This window comes from Engystomops pustulosus, chromosome 9 (assembly GCF_040894005.1).
Source record: "Engystomops pustulosus chromosome 9, aEngPut4.maternal, whole genome shotgun sequence".
Taxonomy (NCBI): Eukaryota; Metazoa; Chordata; class Amphibia; order Anura; family Leptodactylidae; genus Engystomops; species Engystomops pustulosus.
In genome coordinates, this window is record NC_092419.1 from 64,064,519 (window position 1) to 64,078,157 (window position 13,639).

At 45.3% G+C, this 13,639-nt stretch overlaps 35 pseudogenes; all 35 read left to right on the forward strand.

Annotated features, from left to right (window-relative positions):
* Window positions 1–186: 186 nt before the first annotated feature.
* Window positions 187–305, forward strand: LOC140093611 (5S ribosomal RNA; annotated as a pseudogene).
* Window positions 306–563: 258 nt separating this feature from the next.
* Window positions 564–682, forward strand: LOC140086849 (5S ribosomal RNA; annotated as a pseudogene).
* A 70-nt stretch (window positions 683–752) lies between these two features.
* On the forward strand, window positions 753–871 carry LOC140079349 (5S ribosomal RNA; annotated as a pseudogene).
* A 447-nt stretch (window positions 872–1,318) lies between these two features.
* LOC140096950 (5S ribosomal RNA) lies at window positions 1,319–1,437 on the forward strand (annotated as a pseudogene).
* Window positions 1,438–1,694: 257 nt separating this feature from the next.
* LOC140082754 (5S ribosomal RNA) lies at window positions 1,695–1,813 on the forward strand (annotated as a pseudogene).
* A 70-nt stretch (window positions 1,814–1,883) lies between these two features.
* Window positions 1,884–2,002, forward strand: LOC140079350 (5S ribosomal RNA; annotated as a pseudogene).
* A 447-nt stretch (window positions 2,003–2,449) lies between these two features.
* Window positions 2,450–2,568, forward strand: LOC140098219 (5S ribosomal RNA; annotated as a pseudogene).
* A 437-nt stretch (window positions 2,569–3,005) lies between these two features.
* On the forward strand, window positions 3,006–3,124 carry LOC140097839 (5S ribosomal RNA; annotated as a pseudogene).
* Window positions 3,125–3,194: 70 nt separating this feature from the next.
* Window positions 3,195–3,313, forward strand: LOC140085109 (5S ribosomal RNA; annotated as a pseudogene).
* Window positions 3,314–3,760: 447 nt separating this feature from the next.
* Window positions 3,761–3,879, forward strand: LOC140098220 (5S ribosomal RNA; annotated as a pseudogene).
* Window positions 3,880–4,314: 435 nt separating this feature from the next.
* LOC140082755 (5S ribosomal RNA) lies at window positions 4,315–4,433 on the forward strand (annotated as a pseudogene).
* Window positions 4,434–4,503: 70 nt separating this feature from the next.
* On the forward strand, window positions 4,504–4,622 carry LOC140079351 (5S ribosomal RNA; annotated as a pseudogene).
* Window positions 4,623–5,258: 636 nt separating this feature from the next.
* On the forward strand, window positions 5,259–5,377 carry LOC140093278 (5S ribosomal RNA; annotated as a pseudogene).
* A 70-nt stretch (window positions 5,378–5,447) lies between these two features.
* LOC140079352 (5S ribosomal RNA) lies at window positions 5,448–5,566 on the forward strand (annotated as a pseudogene).
* Window positions 5,567–6,013: 447 nt separating this feature from the next.
* Window positions 6,014–6,132, forward strand: LOC140079353 (5S ribosomal RNA; annotated as a pseudogene).
* A 259-nt stretch (window positions 6,133–6,391) lies between these two features.
* LOC140093373 (5S ribosomal RNA) lies at window positions 6,392–6,510 on the forward strand (annotated as a pseudogene).
* Window positions 6,511–6,580: 70 nt separating this feature from the next.
* On the forward strand, window positions 6,581–6,699 carry LOC140079355 (5S ribosomal RNA; annotated as a pseudogene).
* A 258-nt stretch (window positions 6,700–6,957) lies between these two features.
* LOC140092748 (5S ribosomal RNA) lies at window positions 6,958–7,076 on the forward strand (annotated as a pseudogene).
* A 448-nt stretch (window positions 7,077–7,524) lies between these two features.
* LOC140093612 (5S ribosomal RNA) lies at window positions 7,525–7,643 on the forward strand (annotated as a pseudogene).
* A 258-nt stretch (window positions 7,644–7,901) lies between these two features.
* LOC140086850 (5S ribosomal RNA) lies at window positions 7,902–8,020 on the forward strand (annotated as a pseudogene).
* A 70-nt stretch (window positions 8,021–8,090) lies between these two features.
* On the forward strand, window positions 8,091–8,209 carry LOC140079356 (5S ribosomal RNA; annotated as a pseudogene).
* A 447-nt stretch (window positions 8,210–8,656) lies between these two features.
* LOC140096952 (5S ribosomal RNA) lies at window positions 8,657–8,775 on the forward strand (annotated as a pseudogene).
* A 257-nt stretch (window positions 8,776–9,032) lies between these two features.
* Window positions 9,033–9,151, forward strand: LOC140082756 (5S ribosomal RNA; annotated as a pseudogene).
* A 70-nt stretch (window positions 9,152–9,221) lies between these two features.
* Window positions 9,222–9,340, forward strand: LOC140079357 (5S ribosomal RNA; annotated as a pseudogene).
* A 447-nt stretch (window positions 9,341–9,787) lies between these two features.
* LOC140098221 (5S ribosomal RNA) lies at window positions 9,788–9,906 on the forward strand (annotated as a pseudogene).
* Window positions 9,907–10,165: 259 nt separating this feature from the next.
* LOC140094093 (5S ribosomal RNA) lies at window positions 10,166–10,284 on the forward strand (annotated as a pseudogene).
* Window positions 10,285–10,731: 447 nt separating this feature from the next.
* On the forward strand, window positions 10,732–10,850 carry LOC140096953 (5S ribosomal RNA; annotated as a pseudogene).
* A 257-nt stretch (window positions 10,851–11,107) lies between these two features.
* On the forward strand, window positions 11,108–11,226 carry LOC140097073 (5S ribosomal RNA; annotated as a pseudogene).
* Window positions 11,227–11,296: 70 nt separating this feature from the next.
* On the forward strand, window positions 11,297–11,415 carry LOC140079358 (5S ribosomal RNA; annotated as a pseudogene).
* A 447-nt stretch (window positions 11,416–11,862) lies between these two features.
* LOC140098222 (5S ribosomal RNA) lies at window positions 11,863–11,981 on the forward strand (annotated as a pseudogene).
* Window positions 11,982–12,240: 259 nt separating this feature from the next.
* On the forward strand, window positions 12,241–12,359 carry LOC140085377 (5S ribosomal RNA; annotated as a pseudogene).
* A 70-nt stretch (window positions 12,360–12,429) lies between these two features.
* On the forward strand, window positions 12,430–12,548 carry LOC140086367 (5S ribosomal RNA; annotated as a pseudogene).
* Window positions 12,549–12,618: 70 nt separating this feature from the next.
* LOC140097177 (5S ribosomal RNA) lies at window positions 12,619–12,737 on the forward strand (annotated as a pseudogene).
* A 259-nt stretch (window positions 12,738–12,996) lies between these two features.
* LOC140087244 (5S ribosomal RNA) lies at window positions 12,997–13,115 on the forward strand (annotated as a pseudogene).
* A 258-nt stretch (window positions 13,116–13,373) lies between these two features.
* On the forward strand, window positions 13,374–13,492 carry LOC140095757 (5S ribosomal RNA; annotated as a pseudogene).
* Window positions 13,493–13,639: the final 147 nt, after the last annotated feature.

The window sequence follows — 13,639 nt, forward strand, 5'->3', positions numbered from 1 at the left end:
AACGGCCATTCTAAGCTGAATGTGTGTGCTCTTTTCAGACCGCAGCAGCGATGCAGCTTAAGGCTTGGCAAGTACCAGCATGGGAGACTGGCTTGGAATCCCAAGTTCTGTTGACCTTTTTGAACCTGAAAATTGTGTTAGTTTCTCTATGAGATAGTAAAAGAAGGTTCAAATTGAACAGCTGCTGTCAACGGCAATTCTAAGCTGAATGTGCCTGCTCTCGTCAGATTGCAGCAGCAATGCAGCTTAAGGCTTGGCAAGTACCAGCATGGGAGACTGGCTGGGAATCCCAAGTTCCGTTGACCGTTTTGAACCTGAAAATTGTGTTAGTTTCTCTATGAGATAGCAAAAGAAGGTTCAAACTGAACTGCTGCTGTCAACGGCCATTCTAAGCTGAATTTGCCTGCTCTCGTCATATCGCAGCAGCAATGCAACTTAAGGCTTGGCAAGTACCAGCATGGGAGACTGGCTGGGAATTCCAAGTTCCGTTGACCTTTTTGAACCTGAAAATGTGTTAGTTTCTCTATGAGATAGTAAAAGAAGTTTCAAATTGAACAGCTGCTGTCAACGGCCATTCTAAGCTGAATGTGCCTGCTCTCGTCAGATTGCAGCAGCAATGCAGCTTAAGGCTTGGCAAGTACCAGCATGGGAGACTGGCTGGGAATCCCAAGTTCCGTTGACCTTTTTGAACCTGAAAATTGTGTTAGTTTCTCTATGAGATAGTAAAAGAAGGTTCAAATTGAACAGCTGCTGTCAACGGCCATTCTAAGCTGAATGTGCCTGCTCTCGTCAGATCGCAGCAGCAATGCAGCTTAAGGCTTGGCAAGTACCAGCATGGGAGACTGGCTGGGAATCCCAAGTTCTGTTGACCTTTTTGAACCTGAAAATGTGTTAGTTTCTCTATGAGATAGTAAAAGAAGGTTCAAATTGAACAGCTGCTGTCAACGGCCATTCTAAGCTGAATGTGCGTGCTCTTGTCAGATCGCAGCAGCGATGCAGCTTAAGGCTTGGCAAGTACCAGCATGGGAGACTGGCTTGGAATCCCAAGTTCTGGTGACCTTTTTGAACCTGAAAATTGTGTTAGTTTCTCTATGAGATAGCAAAAGAAGGTTCAAATTGAACAGCTGCTGTCAACGGCCATTCTAAGCTGAATGTGCCTGCTCTTGTCAGATTGCAGCAGCAATGCAGCTTAAGGCTTGGCAAGTACCAGCATGGGAGACTGGCTTGGAATCCCAAGTTCTGGTGACCTTTTTGAACCTGAAAATTGTGTTAGTTTCTATATAAGATAGTAGAAGAAGGTTCAAATTGAACAACTGCTGTCAATGGCCATTCTAAGCTGAATGTGCCTGCTCTCGCCAGATCGCAGCAGCAATGCAGCTTAAGGCTTGGCAAGTACCAGCATGGGAGACTGGCTGGGAATCCCAAGTTCCGTTGCCCTTTTTGAACCTGAAAATTGTGTTAGTTTCTCTATGAGATAGTAAAAGAAGGTTCAAATTGAACAGCTGCTGTCAACGGCCATTCTAAGCTGAATGTGCGTGCTCTTGTCAGATCGCAGCAGCGATGCAGCTTAAGGCTTGGCAAGTACCAGCATGGGAGACTGGCTTGGAATCCCAAGTTCTGGTGACCTTTTTGAACCTGAAAATTGTCAGTTTCTATATGAGATAGTAGAAGAAGGTTCAAATTGAACAACTGCTGTCAATGGCCATTCTAAGCTGAATGTGCCTGCTCTCGTCAGATCGCAGCAGCAATGCAGCTTAAGGCTTGGCAAGTACCAGCATGGGAGACTGGCTGGGAATCCCAAGTTCCGTTGACCTTTTTGAACCTGAAAATTGTGTTAGTTTCTTTATGAGATAGTAAAAGAAGGTTCAAATTGAACAGCTGCTGTCAACGGCCATTCTAAGCTGAATGTGCCTGCTCTCGTCAGATCGCAGCAGCAATGCAGCTTAAGGCTTGGCAAGTACCAGCATGGGAGACTGGCTGGGAATCCCAAGTTCTGTTGACCTTTTTGAACCTGAAAATGTGTTAGTTTCTCTATGAGATAGTAAAAGAAGGTTCAAATTGAACAGCTGCTGTCAACGGCCATTCTAAGCTGAATGTGCGTGCTCTTGTCAGATCGCAGCAGCGATGCAGCTTAAGGCTTGGCAAGTACCAGCATGGGAGACTGGCTTGGAATCCCAAGTTCTGGTGACCTTTTTGAACCTGAAAATTGTGTTAGTTTCTCTATGAGATAGCAAAAGAAGGTTCAAATGGAACAGCTGCTGTCAATGGCCATTCTAAGCTGAATGTGCCTGCTCTTGTCAGATTGCAGCAGCAATGCAGCTTAAGGCTTGGCAAGTACCAGCATGGGAGACTGGCTTGGAATCCCAAGTTCTGGTGACCTTTTTGAACCTGAAAATTGTGTTAGTTTCTATATAAGATAGTAGAAGAAGGTTCAAATTGAACAACTGCTGTCAATGGCCATTCTAAGCTGAATGTGCCTGCTCTCGCCAGATCGCAGCAGCAATGCAGCTTAAGGCTTGGCAAGTACCAGCATGGGAGACTGGCTGGGAATGCCAAGTTCCGTTGCCCTTTTTGAACCTGAAAATTGTGTTAGTTTCTCTATGAGATAGTAAAAGAAGGTTCAAATTGAACAGCTGCTGTCAACGGCCATTCTAAGCTGCATGTGCGTGCTCTTGTCAGATCGCAGCTTAAGGCTTGGCAAGTACCAGCATGGGAGACTGGCTTGGAATCCCAAGTTCTGGTGACCTTTTTGAACCTGAAAATTGTGTTAGTTTCTCTATGAGATAGCAAAAGAAGGTTCAAATTGAACAGCTGCTGTCAACGGCCATTCTAAGCTGAATGTGCCTGCTCTTGTCAGATTGCAGCAGCAATGCAGCTTAAGGCTTGGCAAGTACCAGCATGGGAGACTGGCTTGGAATCCCAAGTTCTGGTGACCTTTTTGAACCTGAAAATTGTGTTAGTTTCTATATAAGATAGTAGAAGAAGGTTCAAATTGAACAACTGCTGTCAATGGCCATTCTAAGCTGAATGTGCCTGCTCTTGCCAGATCGCAGCAGCAATGCAGCTTAAGGCTTGGTAAGTACCAGCATGGGAGACTGGCTGGGAATCCCAAGTTCCGTTGACCTTTTTGAACCTGAAAATTGTGTTAGTTTCTCTATGAGATAGTAAAAGAAGGTTCAAATTGAACAGCTGCTGTCAACGGCCATTCTAAGCTTAATGTGCCTGCTCTCGTCAGATCGCAGCAGCAATGCAGCTTAAGGCTTGGCAAGTACCAGCATGGGAGACTGGCTGGGAATCCCAAGTTCTGTTGACCTTTTTGAACCTGAAAATGTGTTAGTTTCTCTATGAGATAGTAAAAGAAGGTTCAAATTGAACAGCTGCTGTCAACGGCCATTCTAAGCTGAATGTGCGTGCTCTTGTCAGATCGCAGCAGCGATGCAGCTTAAGGCTTGGCAAGTACCAGCATGGGAGACTGGCTTGGAATCCCAAGTTCTGGTGACCTTTTTGAACCTGAAAATTGTGTTAGTTTCTCTATGAGATAGCAAAAGAAGGTTCAAATGGAACAGCTGCTGTCAATGGCCATTCTAAGCTGAATGTGCCTGCTCTTGTCAGATTGCAGCAGCAATGCAGCTTAAAGCTTGGCAAGTACCAGCATGGGAGACTGGCTTGGAATCCCAAGTTCTGGTGACCTTTTTGAACCTGAAAATTGTGTTAGTTTCTATATAAGATAGTAGAAGAAGGTTCAAATTGAACAACTGCTGTCAATGGCCATTCTAAGCTGAATGTGCCTGCTCTCGCCAGATCGCAGCAGCAATGCAGCTTAAGGCTTGGCAAGTACCAGCATGGGAGACTGGCTGGGAATGCCAAGTTCCGTTGCCCTTTTTGAACCTGAAAATTGTGTTAGTTTCTCTATGAGATAGTAAAAGAAGGTTCAAATTGAACAGCTGCTGTCAACGGCCATTCTAAGCTGCATGTGCGTGCTCTTGTCAGATCGCAGCTTAAGGCTTGGCAAGTACCAGCATGGGAGACTGGCTTGGAATCCCAAGTTCTGGTGACCTTTTTGAACCTGAAAATTGTGTTAGTTTCTCTATGAGATAGCAAAAGAAGGTTCAAATTGAACAGCTGCTGTCAACGGCCATTCTAAGCTGAATGTGCGTGCTCTTGTCAGATCGCAGCAGCGATGCAGCTTAAGGCTTGGCAAGTACCAGCATGGGAGACTGGCTTGGAATCCCAAGTTCTGGTGACCTTTTTGAACCTGAAAATTGTCAGTTTCTATATGAGATAGTAGAAGAAGGTTCAAATTGAACAACTGCTGTCAATGGCCATTCTAAGCTGAATGTGCCTGCTCTCGTCAGATCGCAGCAGCAATGCAGCTTAAGGCTTGGCAAGTACCAGCATGGGAGACTGGCTGGGAATCCCAAGTTCCGTTGACCTTTTTGAACCTGAAAATTGTGTTAGTTTCTTTATGAGATAGTAAAAGAAGGTTCAAATTGAACAGCTGCTGTCAACGGCCATTCTAAGCTGAATGTGCCTGCTCTCGTCAGATCGCAGCAGCAATGCAGCTTAAGGCTTGGCAAGTACCAGCATGGGAGACTGGCTGGGAATCCCAAGTTCTGTTGACCTTTTTGAACCTGAAAATGTGTTAGTTTCTCTATGAGATAGTAAAAGAAGGTTCAAATTGAACAGCTGCTGTCAACGGCCATTCTAAGCTGAATGTGCGTGCTCTTGTCAGATCGCAGCAGCGATGCAGCTTAAGGCTTGGCAAGTACCAGCATGGGAGACTGGCTTGGAATCCCAAGTTCTGGTGACCTTTTTGAACCTGAAAATTGTGTTAGTTTCTCTATGAGATAGCAAAAGAAGGTTCAAATTGAACAGCTGCTGTCAACGGCCATTCTAAGCTGAATGTGCCTGCTCTTGTCAGATTGCAGCAGCAATGCAGCTTAAGGCTTGGCAAGTACCAGCATGGGAGACTGGCTTGGAATCCCAAGTTCTGGTGACCTTTTTGAACCTGAAAATTGTGTTAGTTTCTATATAAGATAGTAGAAGAAGGTTCAAATTGAACAACTGCTGTCAATGGCCATTCTAAGCTGAATGTGCCTGCTCTCGCCAGATCGCAGCAGCAATGCAGCTTAAGGCTTGGCAAGTACCAGCATGGGAGACTGGCTGGGAATGACAAGTTCCGTTGCCCTTTTTGAACCTGAAAATTGTGTTAGTTTCTCTATGAGATAGCAAAAGAAGGTTCAAATTTAACAGCTGCTGTCAACGGCCATTCTAAGCTGAATGTGCCTGCTCTCGTCAGATCGCAGCAGCGATGCAGCTTAAGGCTTGGCAAGTACCAGCATGGGAGACTGGCTGGGAATCCCAAGTTCTGGTGACTTTTTTGAACCTGAAAATTGTGTTAGTTTCTCTATGAGATAGTAAAAGAAGGTTCAAATTGAACAGCTGCTGTCAACGGCCATTCTAAGCTGAATGTGCCTGCTCTCGTCAGATCGCAGCAGCAATGCAGCTTAAGGCTTGGCAAGTACCAGCATGGGAGACTGGCTGGGAATCCCAAGTTCTGTTGACCTTTTTGAACCTGAAAATGTGTTAGTTTCTCTATGAGATAGTAAAAGAAGGTTCAAATTGAACAGCTGCTGTCAACGGCCATTCTAAGCTGAATGTGCGTGCTCTTGTCAGATCGCAGCAGCGATGCAGCTTAAGGCTTGGCAAGTACCAGCATGGGAGACTGGCTTGGAATCCCAAGTTCTGGTGACCTTTTTGAACCTGAAAATTGTGTTAGTTTCTCTATGAGATAGCAAAAGAAGGTTCAAATTGAACAGCTGCTGTCAATGGCCATTCTAAGCTGAATGTGCCTGCTCTTGTCAGATTGCAGCAGCAATGCAGCGTAAGGCTTGGCAAGTACCAGCATGGGAGACTGGCTGGGAATGACAAGTTCCGTTGCCCTTTTTGAACCTGAAAATTGTGTTAGTTTCTCTATGAGATAGCAAAAGAAGGTTCAAATTGAACAGCTGCTGTCAACGGCCATTCTAAGCTGAATGTGCCTGCTCTCGTCAGATCGCAGCAGCAATGCAGCTTAAGGCTTGGCAAGTACCAGCATGGGAGACTGGCTGGGAATCCCAAGTTCTGTTGACCTTTTTGAACCTGAAAATTGTGTTAGTTTCTCTATGAGAAAGTAAAAGAAGGTTCAAATTGAACAGCTGCTGTCAACGGCCATTCTAAGCTGAATGTGCGTGCTCTTGTCAGATCGCAGCAGCGATGCAGCTTAAGGCTTGGCAAGTACCAGCATGGGAGACTGGCTGGGAATCCCAAGTTCTGGTGACTTTTTTGAACCTGAAAATTGTGTTAGTTTCTCTATGAGATAGTAAAAGAAGGTTCAAATTGAACAGCTGCTGTCAACGGCCATTCTAAGCTGAATGTGCCTGCTCTCGTCAGATCGCAGCAGCAATGCAGCTTAAGGCTTGGCAAGTACCAGCATGGGAGACTGGCTGGGAATCCCAAGTTCCGTTGACCTTTTTGAACCTGAAAATTGTGTTAGTTTCTCTATGAGATAGTAAAAGAAGGTTCAAATTGAACAGCTGCTGTCAACGGCCATTCTAAGCTGAATGTGCCTGCTCTCGTCAGATCGCAGCAGCAATGCAGCTTAAGGCTTGGCAAGTACCAGCATGGGAGACTGGCTGGGAATCCCAAGTTCTGTTGACCTTTTTGAACCTGAAAATGTGTTAGTTTCTCTATGAGATAGTAAAAGAAGGTTCAAATTGAACAGCTGCTGTCAACGGCCATTCTAAGCTGAATGTGCGTGCTCTTGTCAGATCGCAGCAGCGATGCAGCTTAAGGCTTGGCAAGTACCAGCATGGGAGACTGGCTTGGAATCCCAAGTTCTGGTGACCTTTTTGAACCTGAAAATTGTGTTAGTTTCTCTATGAGATAGCAAAAGAAGGTTCAAATTGAACAGCTGCTGTCAATGGCCATTCTAAGCTGAATGTGCCTGCTCTCGTCAGATCGCAGCAGCAATGCAGCTTAAGGCTTGGCAAGTACCAGCATGGGAGACTGGCTGGGAATCCCAAGTTGCGTTGACCTTTTTGAACCTGAAAATTGTGTTAGTTTCTGTATGAGATAGTAAAAGAAGGTTCAAATTGAAAAGCTGCTGTCAACGGCAATTCTAAGCTGAATGTGCGTGCTCTTCTCAGATCGCAGCAGCGATGCAGCTTAAGGTTTGGCAAGTACCAGCATGGGAGACTGGCTGGGAATCCCAAGTTCTGGTGACCTTTTTGAACCTGAAAATTGTGTTAGTTTCTCTATGAGATAGTAGAAGAAGGTTCAAATTGAACAACTGCTGTCAACGGCCATTCTAAGCTGAATGTGTGTGCTCTTTTCAGACCGCAGCAGCGATGCAGCTTAAGGCTTGGCAAGTACCAGCATGGGAGACTGGCTTGGAATCCCAAGTTCTGTTGACCTTTTTGAACCTGAAAATTGTGTTAGTTTCTCTATGAGATAGTAAAAGAAGGTTCAAATTGAACAGCTGCTGTCAACGGCAATTCTAAGCTGAATGTGCCTGCTCTCGTCAGATTGCAGCAGCAATGCAGCTTAAGGCTTGGCAAGTACCAGCATGGGAGACTGGCTGGGAATCCCAAGTTCCGTTGACCGTTTTGAACCTGAAAATTGTGTTAGTTTCTCTATGAGATAGCAAAAGAAGGTTCAAACTGAACTGCTGCTGTCAACGGCCATTCTAAGCTGAATTTGCCTGCTCTCGTCATATCGCAGCAGCAATGCAACTTAAGGCTTGGCAAGTACCAGCATGGGAGACTGGCTGGGAATTCCAAGTTCCGTTGACCTTTTTGAACCTGAAAATGTGTTAGTTTCTCTATGAGATAGTAAAAGAAGTTTCAAATTGAACAGCTGCTGTCAACGGCCATTCTAAGCTGAATGTGCCTGCTCTCGTCAGATTGCAGCAGCAATGCAGCTTAAGGCTTGGCAAGTACCAGCATGGGAGACTGGCTGGGAATCCCAAGTTCCGTTGACCTTTTTGAACCTGAAAATTGTGTTAGTTTCTCTATGAGATAGTAAAAGAAGGTTCAAATTGAACAGCTGCTGTCAACGGCCATTCTAAGCTGAATGTGCCTGCTCTCGTCAGATCGCAGCAGCAATGCAGCTTAAGGCTTGGCAAGTACCAGCATGGGAGACTGGCTGGGAATCCCAAGTTCTGTTGACCTTTTTGAACCTGAAAATGTGTTAGTTTCTCTATGAGATAGTAAAAGAAGGTTCAAATTGAACAGCTGCTGTCAACGGCCATTCTAAGCTGAATGTGCGTGCTCTTGTCAGATCGCAGCAGCGATGCAGCTTAAGGCTTGGCAAGTACCAGCATGGGAGACTGGCTTGGAATCCCAAGTTCTGGTGACCTTTTTGAACCTGAAAATTGTGTTAGTTTCTCTATGAGATAGCAAAAGAAGGTTCAAATTGAACAGCTGCTGTCAACGGCCATTCTAAGCTGAATGTGCCTGCTCTTGTCAGATTGCAGCAGCAATGCAGCTTAAGGCTTGGCAAGTACCAGCATGGGAGACTGGCTTGGAATCCCAAGTTCTGGTGACCTTTTTGAACCTGAAAATTGTGTTAGTTTCTATATAAGATAGTAGAAGAAGGTTCAAATTGAACAACTGCTGTCAATGGCCATTCTAAGCTGAATGTGCCTGCTCTCGCCAGATCGCAGCAGCAATGCAGCTTAAGGCTTGGCAAGTACCAGCATGGGAGACTGGCTGGGAATCCCAAGTTCCGTTGCCCTTTTTGAACCTGAAAATTGTGTTAGTTTCTCTATGAGATAGTAAAAGAAGGTTCAAATTGAACAGCTGCTGTCAACGGCCATTCTAAGCTGAATGTGCGTGCTCTTGTCAGATCGCAGCAGCGATGCAGCTTAAGGCTTGGCAAGTACCAGCATGGGAGACTGGCTTGGAATCCCAAGTTCTGGTGACCTTTTTGAACCTGAAAATTGTCAGTTTCTATATGAGATAGTAGAAGAAGGTTCAAATTGAACAACTGCTGTCAATGGCCATTCTAAGCTGAATGTGCCTGCTCTCGTCAGATCGCAGCAGCAATGCAGCTTAAGGCTTGGCAAGTACCAGCATGGGAGACTGGCTGGGAATCCCAAGTTCCGTTGACCTTTTTGAACCTGAAAATTGTGTTAGTTTCTTTATGAGATAGTAAAAGAAGGTTCAAATTGAACAGCTGCTGTCAACGGCCATTCTAAGCTGAATGTGCCTGCTCTCGTCAGATCGCAGCAGCAATGCAGCTTAAGGCTTGGCAAGTACCAGCATGGGAGACTGGCTGGGAATCCCAAGTTCTGTTGACCTTTTTGAACCTGAAAATGTGTTAGTTTCTCTATGAGATAGTAAAAGAAGGTTCAAATTGAACAGCTGCTGTCAACGGCCATTCTAAGCTGAATGTGCGTGCTCTTGTCAGATCGCAGCAGCGATGCAGCTTAAGGCTTGGCAAGTACCAGCATGGGAGACTGGCTTGGAATCCCAAGTTCTGGTGACCTTTTTGAACCTGAAAATTGTGTTAGTTTCTCTATGAGATAGCAAAAGAAGGTTCAAATTGAACAGCTGCTGTCAATGGCCATTCTAAGCTGAATGTGCCTGCTCTTGTCAGATTGCAGCAGCAATGCAGCTTAAGGCTTGGCAAGTACCAGCATGGGAGACTGGCTTGGAATCCCAAGTTCTGGTGACCTTTTTGAACCTGAAAATTGTGTTAGTTTCTATATAAGATAGTAGAAGAAGGTTCAAATTGAACAACTGCTGTCAATGGCCATTCTAAGCTGAATGTGCCTGCTCTCGCCAGATCGCAGCAGCAATGCAGCTTAAGGCTTGGCAAGTACCAGCATGGGAGACTGGCTGGGAATGCCAAGTTCCGTTGCCCTTTTTGAACCTGAAAATTGTGTTAGTTTCTCTATGAGATAGTAAAAGAAGGTTCAAATTGAACAGCTGCTGTCAACGGCCTTTCTAAGCTGAATGTGCGTGCTCTTGTCAGATCGCAGCAGCGATGCAACTTAAGGCTTGGCAAGTACCAGCATGGGAGACTGGCTTGGAATCCCAAGTTCTGGTGACCTTTTTGAACCTGAAAATTGTGTTAGTTTCTATATGAGATAGTAGAAGAAGGTTCAAATTGAACAACTGCTGTCAATGGCCATTCTAAGCTGAATGTGCCTGCTCTCGTCAGATCACAGCAGCAATGCAGCTTAAGGCTTGGCAAGTACCAGCATGGGAGACTGGCTGGGAATCCCAAGTTCTGTTGACCTTTTTGAACCTGAAAATGTGTTAGTTTCTCTATGAGATAGTAAAAGAAGGTTCAAATTGAACAGCTGCTGTCAACGGCCATTCTAAGCTGAATGTGCATGCTCTTGTCAGATCGCAGCAGCGATGCAGCTTAAGGCTTGGCAAGTACCAGCATGGGAGACTGGCTTGGAATCCCAAGTTCTGGTGACCTTTTTGAACCTGAAAATTGTGTTAGTTTCTCTATGAGATAGCAAAAGAAGGTTCAAATTGAACAGCTGCTGTCAACGGCCATTCTAAGCTGAATGTGCCTGCTCTTGTCAGATTGCAGCAGCAATGCAGCTTAAGGCTTGGCAAGTACCAGCATGGGAGACTGGCTTGGAATCCCAAGTTCTGGTGACCTTTTTGAACCTGAAAATTGTGTTAGTTTCTATATAAGATAGTAGAAGAAGGTTCAAATTGAACAACTGCTGTCAATGGCCATTCTAAGCTGAATGTGCCTGCTCTCGCCAGATCGCAGCAGCAATGCAGCTTAAGGCTTGGCAAGTACCAGCATGGGAGACTGGCTGGGAATCCCAAGTTCCGTTGCCCTTTTTGAACCTGAAAATTGTGTTAGTTTCTCTATGAGATAGTAAAAGAAGGTTCAAATTGAACAGCTGCTGTCAACGGCCATTCTAAGCTGAATGTGCGTGCTCTTGTCAGATCGCAGCAGCGATGCAGCTTAAGGCTTGGCAAGTACCAGCATGGGAGACTGGCTTGGAATCCCAAGTTCTGGTGACCTTTTTGAACCTGAAAATTGTCAGTTTCTATATGAGATAGTAGAAGAAGGTTCAAATTGAACAACTGCTGTCAATGGCCATTCTAAGCTGAATGTGCCTGCTATCGTCAGATCGCAGCAGCAATGCAGCTTAAGGCTTGGCAAGTACCAGCATGGGAGACTGGCTGGGAATCCCAAGTTCCGTTGACCTATTTGAACCTGAAAATTGTGTTAGTTTCTTTATGAGATAGTAAAAGAAGGTTCAAATTGAACAGCTGCTGTCAACGGCCATTCTAAGCTGAATGTGCCTGCTCTCGTCAGATCGCAGCAGCAATGCAGCTTAAGGCTTGGCAAGTACCAGCATGGGAGACTGGCTGGGAATCCCAAGTTCTGTTGACCTTTTTGAACCTGAAAATGTGTTAGTTTCTCTATGAGATAGTAAAAGAAGGTTCAAATTGAACAGCTGCTGTCAACGGCCATTCTAAGCTGAATGTGCGTGCTCTTGTCAGATCGCAGCAGCGATGCAGCTTAAGGCTTGGCAAGTACCAGCATGGGAGACTGGCTTGGAATCCCAAGTTCTGGTGACCTTTTTGAACCTGAAAATTGTGTTAGTTTCTCTATGAGATAGCAAAAGAAGGTTCAAATTGAACAGCTGCTGTCAATGGCCATTCTAAGCTGAATGTGCCTGCTCTTGTCAGATTGCAGCAGCAATGCAGCTTAAGGCTTGGCAAGTACCAGCATGGGAGACTGGCTTGGAATCCCAAGTTCTGGTGACCTTTTTGAACCTGAAAATTGTGTTAGTTTCTATATAAGATAGTAGAAGAAGGTTCAAATTGAACAACTGCTGTCAATGGCCATTCTAAGCTGAATGTGCCTGCTCTCGCCAGATCGCAGCAGCAATGCAGCTTAAGGCTTGGCAAGTACCAGCATGGGAGACTGGCTGGGAATGCCAAGTTCCGTTGCCCTTTTTGAACCTGAAAATTGTGTTAGTTTCTCTATGAGATAGTAAAAGAAGGTTCAAATTGAACAGCTGCTGTCAACGGCCTTTCTAAGCTGAATGTGCGTGCTCTTGTCAGATCGCAGCAGCGATGCAGCTTAAGGCTTGGCAAGTACCAGCATGGGAGACTGGCTTGGAATCCCAAGTTCTGGTGACCTTTTTGAACCTGAAAATTGTGTTAGTTTCTATATGAGATAGTAGAAGAAGGTTCAAATTGAACAACTGCTGTCAATGGCCATTCTAAGCTGATTGTGCCTGCTCTCGTCAGATCGCAGCAGCAATGCAGCTTAAGGCTTGGCAAGTACCAGCATGGGAGACTGGCTGGGAATCCCAAGTTCCGTTGACCTTTTTGAACCTGAAAATTGTGTTAGTTTCTCTATGAGATAGCAAAAGAAGGTTCAAATTGAACAGCTGCTGTCAACGGTCATTCTAAGCTGAATGTGCCTGCTCTCGTCAGATTGCAGCAGCAATGCAGCTTAAGGCTTGGCAAGTACCAGCATGGGAGACTGGCTGGGAATCCCAAGTTCTGTTGACCTTTTTGAACCTGAAAATTGTGTTAGTTTCTCTATGAGATAGTAAAAGAAGGTTCAAATTGAACAGCTGCTGTCAACGGCCATTCTAAGCTGAATGTGCGTGCTCTTGTCAGATCGCAGCAGCGATGCAGCTTAAGGCTTGGCAAGTACCAGCATGGGAGACTGGCTGGGAATCCCAAGTTCTGTTGACCTTTTTGAACCTGAAAATTGTGTTAGTTTCTCTATGAGATAGTAAAAGAAGGTTCAAATTGAACAGCTGCTGTCAACGGCCATTCTAAGCTGAATGTGCGTGCTCTTGTCAGATCGCAGCAGCGATGCAGCTTAAGGCTTGGCAAGTACCAGCATGGGAGACTGGCTGGGAATCCCAAGTTCTGGTGACTTTTTTGAACCTGAAAATTGTGCTAGTTTCTCTATGAGATAGTAAAAGAAGGTTCAAATTGAACAGCTGCTGTCAACGGCCATTCTAAGCTGAATGTGCCTGCTCTCGTCAGATCGCAGCCGCAATGCAGCTTAAGGCTTGGCAAGTACCAGCATGGGAGACTGGCTGGGAATCCCAAGTTCTGTTGACCTTTTTGAACCTGAAAATGTGTTAGTTTCTCTATGAGATAGTAAAAGAAGGTTCAAATTGAACAGCTGCTGTCAACGGCCATTCTAAGCTGAATGTGCGTGCTCTTGTCAGATCGCAGCAGCGATGAAGCTTAAGGCTTGGCAAGTACCAGCATGGGAGACTGGCTGGGAATCCCAAGTTCCGTTGACCTTTTTGAACCTGAAAATTGTGTTAGTTTCTCTATGAGATAGCAAAAGAAGGTTCAAATTGAACAGCTGCTGTCAACGGCCATTCTAAGCTGAATGTGCCTGCTCTCGTCAGATTGCAGCAGCAATGCAGCTTAAGGCTTGGCAAGTACCAGCATGGGAGACTGGCTTGGAATCCCAAGTTCTGTTGACCTTTTTGAACCTGAAAATTGTGTTAGTTTCTCTATGAGATAGTAAAAGAAGGTTCAAATTGAACAGCTGCTGTCAACGGCCATTCTAAGCTGAATGTGCGTGCTCTTGTCAGATCGCAGCAGCGATGCAGCTTAAGGCTTGGCAAGTA